This window comes from Amblyomma mixtum, unplaced genomic scaffold (genome assembly GCF_055824585.1).
Source record: "Amblyomma mixtum isolate Tamu unplaced genomic scaffold, ASM5582458v1 scaffold_14, whole genome shotgun sequence".
NCBI classification, from domain to species: Eukaryota; Metazoa; Arthropoda; class Arachnida; order Ixodida; family Ixodidae; genus Amblyomma; species Amblyomma mixtum.
Window position 1 is genome coordinate 1275774 of NW_028317673.1, and position 15863 is coordinate 1291636.

The window sequence follows — 15863 nt, forward strand, 5'->3', positions numbered from 1 at the left end:
TGATGCTTGCTATAGGGTGAAGGTGATGCTTGCTATAGGGTGAAGGTGATGCTTGCTATAGGGTGAAGGTGATGCTTGCTATAGGGTGAAGGTGATGCTTGCTATAGGGTGAAGGTGATGCTTGCTACATGGTGAAGGTGATGCTTGCTACATGGTGAAGGTGATGCTTGCTACATGGTGAAGGTGATGCTTGCTACATGGTGAAGGTGATGCTTGCTACATGGTGAAGGTGATGCTTGCTACATGGTGAAGGTGATGCTTGCTACATGGTGAAGGTGATGCTTGCTACATGGTGAAGGTGATGCTTGCTACATGGTGAAGGTGGTGCTTGCTACATGGTGAAGGCGATGCTTGCTACATGGTGAAGGCGATGCTTGCTACATGGTGAAGGCGATGCTTGCTACATGGTGAAGGCGATGCTTGCTACATGGTGAAGGTGATGCTTGCTACATGGTGAATGTGATGCTTGCTACATGGCGAAGGTGATGCTTGCTACATGGCGAAGGTGGTGCTTGCTACATGGTGAAGGTGAGGCTTGCTACATGGTGAAGGTGATGCTTGCTACATGGTGAAGGTGGTGCTTGCTACATGGTGAAGGCGATGCTTGCTACATGGTGAAGGCGATGGTTGCTACATGGTGAAGGCGATGCTTGCTACATGGTGCAGGTGGTGCTTGCTACATGGTGAAGGTGGTGCTTGCTACATGGTGAAGGTGATGCTTGCTACATGGTGAAGGTGATGCTTGCTACATGGTGAAGGTGATGCTTGCTACATGGTGAAGGTGATGCTTGCTACATGGTGAAGGTGATGCTTGCTACATGGTGAAGGTGATGCGGGCTACATGGTGAAGGTGATGCTTGCTACATGGTGAAGGTGATGCTTGCTACATGGTGAAGGTGATGCTTGCTACATGGTGAAGGTGATGCTTGCTACATGGTGAAGGTGATGCTTGCTATATGGTGAAGGTGATGCTTGCTATATGGTGAAGGTGATGCTTGCTACATGGTGAAGGGGATGCTTGCTACATGGTGAAGGTGATGCTTGCTACATGGTGAAGGTGATGCTTGCTACATGGTGAAGGTGGTGCTTGCTACATGGTGAAGGTGGTGCTTGCTACATGGTGAAGGTGGTGCTTGCTACATGGTGAAGGTGGTGCTTGCTACATGGTGAAGGTGGTGCTTGCTACATGGTGAAGGTGGTGCTTGCTACATGGTGAAGGTGGTGCTTCCTACATGGTGAAGGTGGTGCTTCCCACATGGTGAAGGTGGTGCTTGCTACATGGTGAAGGTGGTGCTTGCTACATGGTGAAGGTGGTGCTTGCTACATGGTGAAGGTGGTGCTTGCTACATGGTGAAGGTGGTGCTTGCTACATGGTGAAGGTGGTGCTTGCTACATGGTGAAGGTGGTGCTTGCTACATGGTGAAGGTGGTGCTTGCTACATTGTGAATGTGGTGCTTGCTACATGGTGAAGGTGGTGCTTGCTATATGGTGAAGGTGGTGCTTGCTACATGGTGAAGGTGGTGCTTGCTACATGGTGAAGGTGGTGCTTGCTACATGGTGAAGGTGGTGCTTGCTACATGGTGAAGGTGGTGCTTGCTACATGGTGAAGGTGGTGCTTGCTACATGGTGAAGGTGGTGCTTGCTACATGGTGAAGGTGATGCTTGCTATAGGGTGAAGGTGATGCTTGCTATAGGGTGAAGGTGATGCTTGCTATAGTGTGAAGGTGATGCTTGCTATAGGGTGAAGGTGATGCTTGCTATAGGGTGAAGGTGATGCTTGCTATAGGTTGAAGGTGATGCTTGCTATAGGTTGAAGGTGATGCTTGCTATAGGGTGAAGGTGATGCTTGCTATAGGGTGAAGGTGATGCTTGCTATAGGGTGAAGGTGATGCTTGCTATAGGGTGAAGGTGATGCTTGCTATAGGGTGAAGGTGATGCTTGCTATAGGGTGAAGGTGATGCTTGCTATAGGGTGAAGGTGATGCTTGCTATAGGGTGAAGGTGATGCTTGCTATAGGGTGAAGGTGATGCTTGCTATAGGGTGAAGGTGATGCTTGCTATAGGGTGAAGGTGATGCTTGCTATAGGGTGAAGGTGATGCTTGCTATAGGGTGAAGGTGATGCTTGCTATAGGGTGAAGGTGATGCTTGCTATAGGGTGAAGGTGATGCTTGCTATAGGGTGAAGGTGATGCTTGCTATAGGATGAAGGTGATGCTTGCTATAGGGTGAAGGTGATGCTTGCTATAGGGTGAAGGTGATGCTTGCTATAGGGTGAAGGTGATGCTTGCTATAGGGTGAAGGTGATGCTTGCTATAGGGTGAAGGTGATGCTTGCTATAGGGTGAAGGTGATGCTTGCTATAGGGTGAAGGTGATGCTTGCTATAGGGTGAAGGTGATGCTTGCTATAGGGTGAAGGTGATGCTTGCTACATGGTGAAGGTGATGCTTGCTACATGGTGAAGGTGATGCTTGCTACATGGTGAAGGTGATGCTTGCTACATGGTGAAGGTGATGCTTGCTACATGGTGAAGGTGATGCTTGCTACATGGTGAAGGTGATGCTTGCTACATGGTGAAGGTGATGCTTGCTACATGGTGAAGGTGATGCTTGCTACATGGTGAAGGTGGTGCTTGCTACATGGTGAAGGCGATGCTTGCTACATGGTGAAGGCGATGCTTGCTACATGGTGAAGGCGATGCTTGCTACATGGTGAAGGCGATGCTTGCTACATGGTGAAGGTGATGCTTGCTACATGGTGAATGTGATGCTTGCTACATGGCGAAGGTGATGCTTGCTACATGGCGAAGGTGGTGCTTGCTACATGGTGAAGGTGAGGCTTGCTACATGGTGAAGGTGATGCTTGCTACATGGTGAAGGTGGTGCTTGCTACATGGTGAAGGCGATGCTTGCTACATGGTGAAGGCGATGGTTGCTACATGGTGAAGGCGATGCTTGCTACATGGTGCAGGTGGTGCTTGCTACATGGTGAAGGTGGTGCTTGCTACATGGTGAAGGTGGTGCTTGCTACATGGTGAAGGTGGTGCTTGCTACATGGTGAAGGTGGTGCTTGCTACATGGTGAAGGTGGTGCTTCCTACATGGTGAAGGTGGTGCTTGCTACATGGTGAAGGTGGTGCTTGCTACATGGTGAAGGTGGTGCTTGCTACATGGTGAAGGTGGTGCTTGCTACATGGTGAAGTTGGTGCTTGCTACATGGTGAAGGTGGTGCTTGCTACATGGTGAAGGTGGTGCTTGCTACATGGTGAAGGTGGTGCTTGCTACATGGTGAAGGTGGTGCTTGCTACATGGTGAAGGTGGTGCTTGCTACATGGTGAAGGTGATGCTTGCTACATGGTGAAGGTGATGCTTGCTACACGGTGAAGGTGATGCTTGCTGCATGGTGAAGGTGATGCTTGCTGCATGGTGAAGGTGATGCTTGCTACATGGTGAAGGTGATGCTTGCTACATGGTGAAGGCGATGCTTGCTACATGGTGAAGGCGATGCTTGCTACATGGTGAAGGCGATGCTTGCTACATGGTGAAGGCGATGCTTGCTACATGGTGAAGGCGATGCTTGCTACATGGTGAAGGCGATGCTTGCTACATGGTGAAGGCGATGCTTGCTACATGGTGAAGGTGGTGCTTGCTACATGGTGAAGGTGGTGCTTGCTACATGGTGAAGGTGGTGCTTGCTACATGGTGAAGGTGGTGCTTGCTACATAGTGAAGGTGGTGCTTGCTACATAGTGAAGGTGGTGCTTGCTACATGGTGAAGGTGGTGCTTGCTACATGGTGAAGGTGGTGCTTGCTACATGGTGAAGGTGGTGCTTCCTACATGGTGAAGGTGGTGCTTGCTACATGGTGAAGGTGGTGCTTGCTACATGGTGAAGGTGGTGCTTGCTACATGGTGAAGGTGGTGCTTGCTACATGGTGAAGGTGATGCTTGCTACACAGTGAAGGTGATGCTTGCTACACGGTGAAGGTGATGCTTGCTACACGGTGAAGGTGATGCTTGCTACACGGTGAAGGTGATGCTTGCTACATGGTGAAGGTGATGCTTGCTACATGGTGAAGGTGGTGCTTGCTACATGGTGAAGGTGGTGCTTCCTACATGGTGAAGGCGATGCTTGCTACATGGTGAAGGCGATGCTTGCTACATGGTGAAGGCGATGCTTGCTACATGGTGAAGGCGATGCTTGCTACATGGTGAAGGCGATGCTTGCTACATGGTGAAGGTGATGCTTGCTACATGGTGGTGCTTGCTACATGGTGGTGCTTGCTACATGGTGGTGCTTGCTACATGGTGAAGGTGGTGCTTGCTACATGGTGAAGGTGGTGCTTGCTACATGGTGAAGGTGGTGCTTGCTACATGGTGAAGGTGGTGCTTGCTACATGGTGAAGGCGATGCTTGCTACATGGTGAAGGCGATGCTTGCTACATGGTGAAGGTGGTGCTTGCTACATGGTGAAGGTGGTGCTTGCTACATGGTGAAGGTGGTGCTTCCTACATGGTGAAGGTGGTGCTTCCTACATGGTGAAGGTGGTGCTTGCTACATGGTGAAGGTGGTGCTTGCTACATGGTGAAGGTGGTGCTTGCTACATGGTGAAGGTGGTGCTTGCTACACGGTGAAGGTGATGCTTGCTACACGGTGAAGGTGATGCTTGCTACATGGTGAAGGTGATGCTTGCTACATGGTGAAGGTGATGCTTGCTACATGGTGAAGGTGGTGCTTGCTACATGGTGAAGGTGGTGCTTCCTACATGGTGAAGGCGATGCTTGCTACATGGTGAAGGCGATGCTTGCTACATGGTGAAGGTGGTGCTTGCTACATGGTGAAGGTGGTGCTTGCTACATGGTGAAGGTGGTGCTTGCTACATGGTGAAGGTGGTGCTTGCTACATGGTGAAGGTGGTGTTTGCTACATGGTGAAGGTGGTGCTTGGTACATGGTGAAGGTGGTGCTTGCTACATGGTGAAGGTGGTGCTTGCTACATGGTGAAGGTGGTGCTTGCTACATGGTGAAGGTGGTGCTTGCTACATGGTGAAGGTGATGCTTGCTACATGGTGAAGGTGATGCTTGCTATAGGGTGAAGGTGATGCTTGCTATAGGGTGAAGGTGATGCTTGCTATAGGGTGAAGGTGATGCTTGCTATAGGTTGAAGGTGATGCTTGCTATAGGGTGAAGGTGATGCTTGCTATAGGGTGAAGGTCATGCTTGCTATAGGGTGAAGGTCATGCTTGCTATAGGGTGAAGGTGATGCTTGCTATAGGGTGAAGGTGATGCTTGCTATAGGGTGAAGGTGATGCTTGCTATAGGGTGAAGGTGATGCTTGCTATAGGGTGAAGGTGATGCTTGCTATAGGGTGAAGGTGATGCTTGCTATAGGGTGAAGGTGATGCTTGCTATAGGGTGAAGGTGATGCTTGCTATAGGGTGAAGGTGATGCTTGCTATAGGGTGAAGGTGATGCTTGCTATAGGGTGAAGGTGATGCTTGCTATAGGGTGAAGGTGATGCTTGCTATAGGGTGAAGGTGATGCTTGCTATAGGGTGAAGGTGATGCTTGCTATAGGGTGAAGGTGATGCTTGCTATAGGGTGAAGGTGATGCTGCTATAGGGTGAAGGTGATGCTTTCTATAGGGTGAAGGTGATGCTTGCTATAGGGTGAAGGTGATGCTTGCTATAGGGTGAAGGTGATGCTTGCTATAGGGTGAAGGTGATGCTTGCTATAGGGTGAAGGTGATGCTTGCTATACGGTGAAGGTGATGCTTGCTATAGGGTGAAGGTGATGCTTGCTATAGGGTGAAGGTGATGCTTGCTAAATGGTGAAGGTGATGCTTGCTACATGGTGAAGGTGATGCTTGCTACATGGTGAAGGTGATGCTTGCTACATGGTGAAGGTGATGCTTGCTACATGGTGAAGGTGATGCTTGCTACATGGTGAAGGTGATGCTTGCTACATGGTGAAGGTGATGCTTGCTACATGGTGAAGGTGGTGCTTGGTACATGGTGAAGGTGGTGCTTGCTGCATGGTGAAATTGGTGCTTGCTACATGGTGAAGGTGGTGCTTGCTACATGGTGAAGGTGGTGCTTGCTACATGGTGAAGGTGATGCTTGCTATAGGGTGAAGGTGATGCTTGCTGAAGGTGATGCTTGCTGAAGGTGATGCTTGCTGAAGGTGATGCTTGCTGAAGGTGATGCTTGCTGAAGGCGATGCTTGCTGAAGGCGATGCTTGCTGAAGGTGATGCTTGCTGAAGGTGATGTTGCTGAAGGTGATGCTTGCTGAAGGTGATGCTTGCTATATGGTGATGCTTGCTATATGGTGATGCCTGCTATATGGTGATGCTTGCTATATGGTGATGCTTGCTATATGGTGATGCTTGCTATATGGTGATGCTTGCTATATGGTGAAGGCGATGCTTGCTATATGGTGAAGGTGATGCTTGCTATATGGTGAAGGTGATGCTTGCTATATGGTGAAGGTGATGCTTGCTATATGGTGAAGGTGATGCTTGCTATATGGTGAAGGTGATGCTTGCTATATGGTCAAAGTGATGCTTGCTATATGTTGAAGGTGATGCTTGCTATATGGTGAAGGTGATGCTTGCTATATGGTGAAGGTGATGCTTGCTACATGGTGAAGGTGATGCTTGCTACATGGTGAAGGTGATGCTTGCTACATGGTGAAGGTGATGCTTGCTACATGGTGAAGGTGATGCTTGCTATATGGTGAAGGTGATGCTTGCTATATGGTGAAGGTGATGCTTGCTATATGGTGAAGGTGATGCTTGCTATATGGTGAAGGTGATGCTTGCTACATGGTGAAGGTGATGCTTGCTACATGGTGAAGGTGATGCTTGCTACATGGTGAAGGTGGTGCTTCCTACATGGTGAAGGCGATGCTTGCTACATGGTGAAGGCGATGCTTGCTACATGGTGAAGGCGATGCTTGCTACATGGTGAAGGCGATGCTTGCTACATGGTGAAGGTGGTGCTTGCTACATGGTGAAGGTGGTGCTTTCTGCATGGTGAAGGTGTTGCTTGCTACATGGTGAAGGTGGTGCTTGCTACATGGTGAAGGTGGTGCTTGCTACATGGTGAAGGTGGTGCTTGGTACATGGTGAAGGTGGTGCTTGCTACATGGTGAAATTGGTGCTTGCTACATGGTGAAGGTGGTGCTTGCTACATGGTGAAGGTGGTGCTTGCTACATGGTGAAGGTGATGCTTGCTATAGGGTGAAGGTGATGCTTGCTATAGGGTGAAGGTGATGCTTGCTATAGGGTGAAGGTGATGCTTGCTATAGGGTGAAGGTGATGCTTGCTATAGGGTGAAGGTGATGCTTGCTATAGGGTGAAGGTGATGCTTGCTATAGGGTGAAGGTGATGCTTGCTATAGGGTGAAGGTGATGCTTGCTATAGGGTGAAGGTGATGCTTGCTATAGGGTGAAGGTGATGCTTGCTATAGGGTGAAGGTGATGCTTGCTATAGGGTGATGGTGATGCTTGCTATAGGGTGAAGGTGATGCTTGCTATAGGGTGAAGTTGATGCTTGCTATAGGGTGAAGGTGATGCTTGCTATAGGGTGAAGGTGATGCTTGCTATAGGATGAAGGTGATGCTTGCTATAGGGTGAAGGTGATGCTTGCTATAGGGTGAAGGTGATGCTTGCTATAGGGTGAAGGTGATGCTTGCTATAGGGTGAAGGTGATGCTTGCTATAGGTTGAAGGTGATGCTTGCTATAGGTTGAAGGTGATGCTTGCTATAGGGTGAAGGTGATGCTTGCTATAGGGTGAAGGTGATGCTTGCTATAGGGTGAAGGTGATGCTTGCTATAGGGTGAAGGTGATGCTTGCTATAGGGTGAAGGTGATGCTTGCTATAGGGTGAAGGTGATGCTTGCTATAGGGTGAAGGTGATGCTTGCTATAGGGTGAAGGTGATGCTTGCTATAGGGTGAAGGTGATGCTTGCTATAGGGTGAAGGTGATGCTTGCTATAGGGTGAAGGTGATGCTTGCTATAGGGTGAAGGTGATGCTTGCTATAGGGTGAAGGTGATGCTTGCTATAGGGTGAAGGTGATGCTTGCTATAGGGTGAAGGTGATGCTTGCTATAGGGTGAAGGTGATGCTTGCTATAGGGTGAAGGTGATGCTTGCTATAGGGTGAAGGTGATGCTTGCTATAGGGTGAAGGTGATGCTTGCTATAGGGTGAAGGTGATGCTTGCTATAGGGTGAAGGTGATGCTTGCTATAGGGTGAAGGTGATGCTTGCTATAGGGTGAAGGTGATGCTTGCTATAGGGTGAAGGTGATGCTTGCTATAGGGTGAAGGTGATGCTTGCTATAGGGTGAAGGTGATTCTTGCTATAGGGTGAAGGTGATGCTTGCTATAGGGTGAAGGTGATGCTTGCTATAGGGTGAAGGTGATGCTTGCTATAGGGTGAAGGTGATGCTTGCTATAGGGTGAAGGTGATGCTTGCTATAGGGTGAAGGTGATGCTTGCTATAGGGTGAAGGTGATGCTTGCTATAGGGTGAAGGTGATGCTTGCTATAGGGTGAAGGTGATGCTTGCTACATGGTGAAGGTGATGCTTGCTACATGGTGAAGGTGATGCTTGCTACATGGTGAAGGTGATGCTTGCTATAGGGTGAAGGTGATGCTTGCTGAAGGTGATGCTTGCTGAAGGTGATGCTTGCTGAAGGTGATGCTTGCTGAAGGTGATGCTTGCTGAAGGTGATGCTTGCTGAAGGTGATGCTTGCTGAAGGCGATGCTTGCTGAAGGCGATGCTTGCTGAAGGCGATGCTTGCTGAAGGTGATGCTTGCTGAAGGTGATGTTGCTGAAGGTGATGCTTGCTGAAGGTGATGCTTGCTATATGGTGATGCTTGCTATATGGTGATGCCTGCTATATGGTGATGCTTGCTATATGGTGATGCTTGCTATATGGTGATGCTTGCTATATGGTGATGCTTGCTATATGGTGATGCTTGCTATATGGTGAAGGTGATGCTTGCTATATGGTGAAGGTGATGCTTGCTATATGGTGAAGGTGATGCTTGCTATATGGTGAAGGTGATGCTTGCTATATGGTGAAGGTGATGCTTGCTATATGGTGAAGGTGATGCTTGCTATATGGTGAAGGTGATGCTTGCTATATGTTGAAGGTGATGCTTGCTATATGGTGAAGGTGATGCTTGCTATATGGTGAAGGTGATGCTTGCTACATGGTGAAGGTGATGCTTGCTACATGGTGAAGGTGATGCTTGCTACATGGTGAAGGTGATGCTTGCTACATGGTGAAGGTGATGCGTGCTACATGGTGAAGGTGATGCTTGCTACATGGTGAAGGTGATGCTTGCTACATGGTGAAGGTGATGCTTGCTATATGGTGAAGGTGATGCTTGCTATATGGTGAAGGTGATGCTTGCTATATGGTGAAGGTGATGCTTGCTATATGTTGAAGGTGATGCTTGCTATATGATGAAGGTGATGCTTGCTACATGGTGAAGGTGATGCTTGCTACATGGTGAAGGTGATGCTTGCTACATGGTGAAGGTGGTGCTTGCTACATTGTGAATGTGGTGCTTGCTACATGGTGAAGGTGGTGCTTGCTACATGGTGAAGGTGGTGCTTGCTACATGGTGAAGGTGGTGCTTGCTACATGGTGAAGGTGGTGCTTGCTACATGGTGAAGGTGGTGCTTGCTACATGGTGAAGGTGGTGCTTGCTACATGGTGAAGGTGGTGCTTGCTACATGGTGAAGGTGGTGCTTGCTACATGGTGAAGGTGATGCTTGCTATAGGGTGAAGGTGATGCTTGCTATAGGGTGAAGGTGATGCTTGCTATAGGGTGAAGGTGATGCTTGCTACATGGTGAAGGCGATGCTTGCTACATGGTGAAGACAATGCTTGCTACATGGTGAAGGCGATGCTTGCTACATGGTGAAGGCGATGCTTGCTACATGGTGAAGGCGATGCTTGCTACATGGTGAAGGCGATGCTTGCTACATGGTGAAGGTGGTGCTTGCTACATGGTGAAGGTTGTGCTTGCTACATGGTGAAGGTGATGCTTGCTACATGGTGAAGGTGATGCTTGCTACATGGTGAAGGTGATGCTTCCTACATGGTGAAGGTGGTGCTTGCTACATGGTGAAGGTGGTGCTTGCTACATGGTGAAGGTGGTGCTTGCTACATGGTGAATTTGGTGCTTGCTACATGGTGAAGGTGGTGCTTGCTACATGGTGAAGGTGGTGCTTGCTACAGGGTGAAGGTGGTGCTTGCTACATGGTGAAGGTGGTGCTTGCTACATGGTGAAGGTGGTGCTTGCTACACGGTGAAGGTGATGCTTGCTACATGGTGAAGGTGATGCTTGCTACATGGTGAAGGTGATGCTTGCTACATGGTGAAGGTGATGCTTGCTACATGGTGAAGGTGATGCTTGCTACATGGTGAAGGTGATGCTTGCTACATGGTGAAGGTGATGCTTGCTACATGGTGAAGGTGATGCTTGCTACATGGTGAAGGTGATGCTTGCTACATGGTGAAGGTGATGCTTGCTACATGGTGAAGGTGATGCTTGCTACATGGTGAAGGCGATGCTTGCTACATGGTGAAGGCGATGCTTGCTACATGGTGAAGGCGATGCTTGCTACATGGTGAAGGCGATGCTTGCTACATGGTGAAGGCGATGCTTGCTACATGGTGAAGGCGATGCTTGCTACATGGTGAAGGCGAAGCTTGCTACATGGTGAAGGCGATGCTTGCTACATGGTGAAGGCGATGCTTGCTACATGGTGAAGGCGATGCTTGCTACATGGTGAAGGCGATGCTTGCTACATGGTGAAGGTGATGCTTGCTACATGGTGAAGGTGATGCTTGCTACATGGTGAAGGTGATGCTTGCTACATGGTGAAGGTGATGCTTGCTACATGGTGAAGGTGGTGCTTGCTACATGGTGAAGGTGGTGCTTGCTACATGGTGAAGGTGGTGCTTGCTACATGGTGGAGGTGGTGCTTGCTACATGGTGAAGGTGATGCTTGCTACATATTGAAGGTGATGCTAGCTACACGGTGAAGGTGATGCTTGCTACATGGTGAAGGTGGTGCTTGCTACACGGTGAAGGTGATGCTTGCTACATGGTGAAGGTGATGCTTGCTACATGGTGAAGGTGATGCTTGCTACATGGTGAAGGTGATGCTTGCTACATGGTGAAGGTGATGCTTGCTACATGGTGAAGGTGATGCTTGTTACATGGTGAAGGCGATGCTTGCTACATGGTGAAGGCGATGCTTGCTACATGGTGAAGGTGATGCTTGCTACATGGTGAAGGTGATGCTTGCTACATGGTGAAGGTGGTGCTTGCTACATGGTGAAGGCGATGCTTGCTACATGGTGAAGGCGATGCTTGCTACATGGTGAAGGCGATGCTTGCTACATGGTGAATGCGATGCTTGCTACATGGTGAAGGCGATGCTTGCTACATGGTGAAGGTGATGCTTGCTACATGGTGAAGGTGATGCTTGCTACATGGCGAAGGTGATGCTTGCTACATGGTGAAGGTGGTGCTTGCTACACGGTGAAGGTGATGCTTGCTACATGGTGAAGGTGATGCTTGCTACATGGTGAAGGTGATGCTTGCTACATGGTGAAGGTGATGCTTGCTACATGGTGAAGGTGATGCTTGCTACATGGTGAAGGTGATGCTTGCTACATGGTGAAGGTGATGCTTGCTACATGGTGAAGGTGATGCTTGCTACATGGTGAAGGTGATGCTTTCTCATGGTGAAGGCGATGCTTGCTACATGGTGAAGGTGATGCTTGCTACACGGTGAAGGTGATGCTTGCTACATGGTGAAGGTGATGCTTGCTACATGGTGAAGGTGATGCTTGCTACATGGTGAAGGTGATACTTGCTACATGGTGAAGGTGATGCTTGCTACATGGTGAAGGTGATGCTTTCTACATGGTGAAGGCGATGCTTGCTACATGGTGAAGGTGATGCTTGCTACATGGTGAAGGTGATGCTTGCTACATGGTGAAGGTGATGCTTGCTACATGGTGAAGGTGATGCTTGCTACATGGTGAAGGTGGTGCTTGCTACATGGTGAAGGCGATGCTTGCTACATGGTGAAGGCGATGCTTGCTACATGGTGAAGGCGATGCTTGCTACATGGTGAAGGCGATGCTTGCTACATGGTGAAGGCGATGCTTGCTACATGGTGAAGGTGGTGCTTGCTACATGGTGAAGGTGGTGCTTGCTACATGGTGAAGGTGGTGCTTGCTACATGGTGAAGGTGGTGCTTGCTACATGGTGAAGGTGGTGCTTGCTACATGGTGAAGGTGGTGCTTGCTACATGGTGAAGGTGGTGCTTGCTACATGGTGAAGGTGGTGCTTGCTACATTGTGAATGTGGTGCTTGCTACATGGTGAAGGTGGTGCTTGCTACATGGTGAAGGTGTTGCTTGCTACATGGTGAAGGTGGTGCTTGCTACATGGTGAAGGTGGTGCTTGGTACATGGTGAAGGTGGTGCTTGCTACATGGTGAAATTGGTGCTTGCTACATGGTGAAGGTGGTGCTTGCTACATGGTGAAGGTGGTGCTTGCTACATGGTGAAGGTGGTGCTTGATATAGGGTGAAGGGGATGCTTGCTATAGGGTGAAGGTGATGCTTGCTATAGGGTGAAGGTGATGCTTGCTATAGGGTGAAGGTGATGCTTGCTATAGGGTGAAGGTGATGCTTGCTATAGGGTGAAGGTGATGCTTGCTATAGGGTGAAGGTGATGCTTGCTATAGGGTGAAGGTGATGCTTGCTATAGGGTGAAGGTGATGCTTGCTATAGGGTGAAGGTGATGCTTGCTATAGGGTGAAGGTGATGCTTGCTATAGGGTGAAGGTGATGCTTGCTATAGGGTGAAGGTGATGCTTGCTATAGGGTGAAGGTGATGCTTGCTATAGGGTGAAGGTGATGCTTGCTATAGGGTGAAGGTGATGCTTGCTATAGGGTGAAGGTGATGCTTGCTATAGGGTGAAGGTGATGCTTGCTATAGGGTGAAGGTGATGCTTGCTATAGGGTGAAGGTGATGCTTGCTATAGGGTGAAGGTGATGCTTGCTATAGGGTGAAGGTGATGCTTGCTATAGGGTGAAGGTGATGCTTGCTATAGGGTGAAGGTGATGCTTGCTATAGGGTGAAGGTGATGCTTGCTATAGGGTGAAGGTGATGCTTGCTATAGGGTGAAGGTGATGCTTGCTATAGGGTGAAGGTGATGCTTGCTATAGGGTGAAGGTGATGCTTGCTATAGGGTGAAGGTGATGCTTGCTATAGGGTGAAGGTGATGCTTGCTATAGGGTGAAGGTGATGCTTGCTATAGGGTGAAGGTGATGCTTGCTATAGGGTGAAGGTGATGCTTGCTATAGGGTGAAGGTGATGCTTGCTATAGGGTGAAGGGTGATGCTTGCTATAGGGTGAAGGTGATGCTTGCTATAGGGTGAAGGTGATGCTTGCTATAGGGTGAAGGTGATGCTTGCTATAGGGTGAAGGTGATGCTTGCTATAGGGTGAAGGTGATGCTTGCTATAGGGTGAAGGTGATGCTTGCTATAGGGTGAAGGTGATGCTTGCTATAGGGTGAAGGTGATGCTTGCTATAGGGTGAAGGTGATGCTTGCTATAGGGTGAAGGTGATGCTTGCTATAGGGTGAAGGTGATGCTTGCTATAGGGTGAAGGTGATGCTTGCTATAGGGTGAAGGTGATGCTTGCTATAGGGTGAAGGTGATGCTTGCTATAGGGTGAAGGTGATGCTTGCTATAGGGTGAAGGTGATGCTTGCTATAGGGTGAAGGTGATGCTTGCTATAGGGTGAAGGTGATGCTTGCTATAGGGTGAAGGTGATGCTTGCTATAGGGTGAAGGTGATGCTTGCTATAGGGTGAAGGTGATGCTTGCTATAGGGTGAAGGTGATGCTTGCTATAGGGTGAAGGTGATGCTTGCTATTAGGGTGAAGGTGATGCTTGCTATAGGGTGAAGGTGATGCTTGCTATAGGGTGAAGGTGATGCTTTGCTATAGGGTGAAGGTGATGCTTGCTATAGGGTGAAGGTGATGCTTGCTATAGGGGTGAAGGTGATGCTTGCTATAGGGTGAAGGTGATGCTTGCTATAGGGTGAAGGTGATGCTTGCTATAGGGTGAAGGTGATGCTTGCTATAGGGTGAAAGTGATGCTTGCTATTGAAAGTGATGCTTGCTATAGGGTGAAGGTGATGCTTGCTATAGGATGAAGGTGATGCTTGCTATAGGGTGAAGGTGATTCTTGCTATAGGGTGAAGGTGATGCTTGCTATAGGGTGAAGGTGATGCTTGCTACATGGTGAAGGTGATGCTTGCTACATGGTGAAGGTGATGCTTGCTACATGGTGAAGGTGATGCTTGCTACATGGTGAAGGTGATGCTTGCTACATGGTGAAGGTGATGCTTGCTACATGGTGAAGGTGATGCTTGCTACATGGTGAAGGTGATGCTTGCTACATGGTGAAGGTGATGCTTGCTACATGGTGAAGGTGATGCTTGCTACATGGTGAAGGTGATGCTTGCTACATGGTGAAGGTGATGCTTGCTACATGGTGAAGGTGATGCTTGCTATAGGGTGAAGGTGATGCTTGCTATAGGGTGAAGGTGATGCTTGCTGAAGGTGATGCTTGCTGAAGGTGATGCTTGCTGAAGGTGATGCTTGCTGAAGGCGATGCTTGCTGAAGGCGATGCTTGCTGAAGGCGATGCTTGCTGAAGGTGATGTTGCTGAAGGTGATGCTTGCTGAAGGTGATGCTTGCTATATGGTGATGCTTGCTATATGGTGATGCTTGCTCTATGGTGATGCTTGCTATATGGTGATGCTTGCTATATGGTGATGCTTGCTATATGGTGATGCTTGCTATATGGTGATGCTTGCTATATGTTGATGCTTGCTATATGGTGATGATTGCTATATGGTGAAGGTGATGCTTGCTATATGGTGAAGGTGATGCTTGCTATATGGTGAAGGTGATGCTTGCTATATGGTGAAGGTGATGCTTGCTATATGGTGAAGGTGATGCTTGCTATATGGTGAAGGTGATGCTTGCTATATGGTGAAGGTGATGCTTGCTATATGGTGAAGGTGATGCTTGCTACATGGTGAAGGTGATGCTTGCTACATGGTGAAGGTGATGCTTGCTACATGGTGAAGGTGATGCTTGCTACATGGTGAAGGTGATGCTTGCTACATGGTGAAGGTGATGCTTGCTACATGGTGAAGGTGGTGCTTGCTACATGGTGAAGGTGGTGCTTGCTACATGGTGAAGGTGGTGCTTGCTACATGGTGAAGGTGGTGCTTGCTACATGGTGAAGGTGGTGCTTGCTACATGGTGAAGGTGGTGCTTGCTACATGGTGAAGGTGGTGCTTGCTACATGGTGAAGGTGGTGCTTGCTACATGGTGAAGGTGGTGCTTGCTACATTGTGAATGTGGTGCTTGCTACATGGTGAAGGTGGTGCTTGCTACATGGTGAAGGTGGTGCTTGCTACATGGTGAAGGTGGTGCTTGCTATATGGTGAAGGCGATGCTTGCTACATGGTGAAGGCGATGCTTGCTACATGGTGAAGGCGATGCTTGCTACATGGTGAAGGCGATGCTTGCTACATGGTGAAGGTGATGCTTGCTACATGGTGAAGGTGATGCTTGCTACATGGTGAAGGCGATGCTTGCTACATGGTGAAGGCGATGCTTGCTACATGGTGAAGGCGATGCTTGCTACATGGTGAAGGCGATGCTTGCTACATGGTGAAGGCGATGCTTGCTACATGGTGAAGGTGGTGCTTGCTACATGGTGAAGGTTGTGCTTGCTACATGGTGAAGGTGAT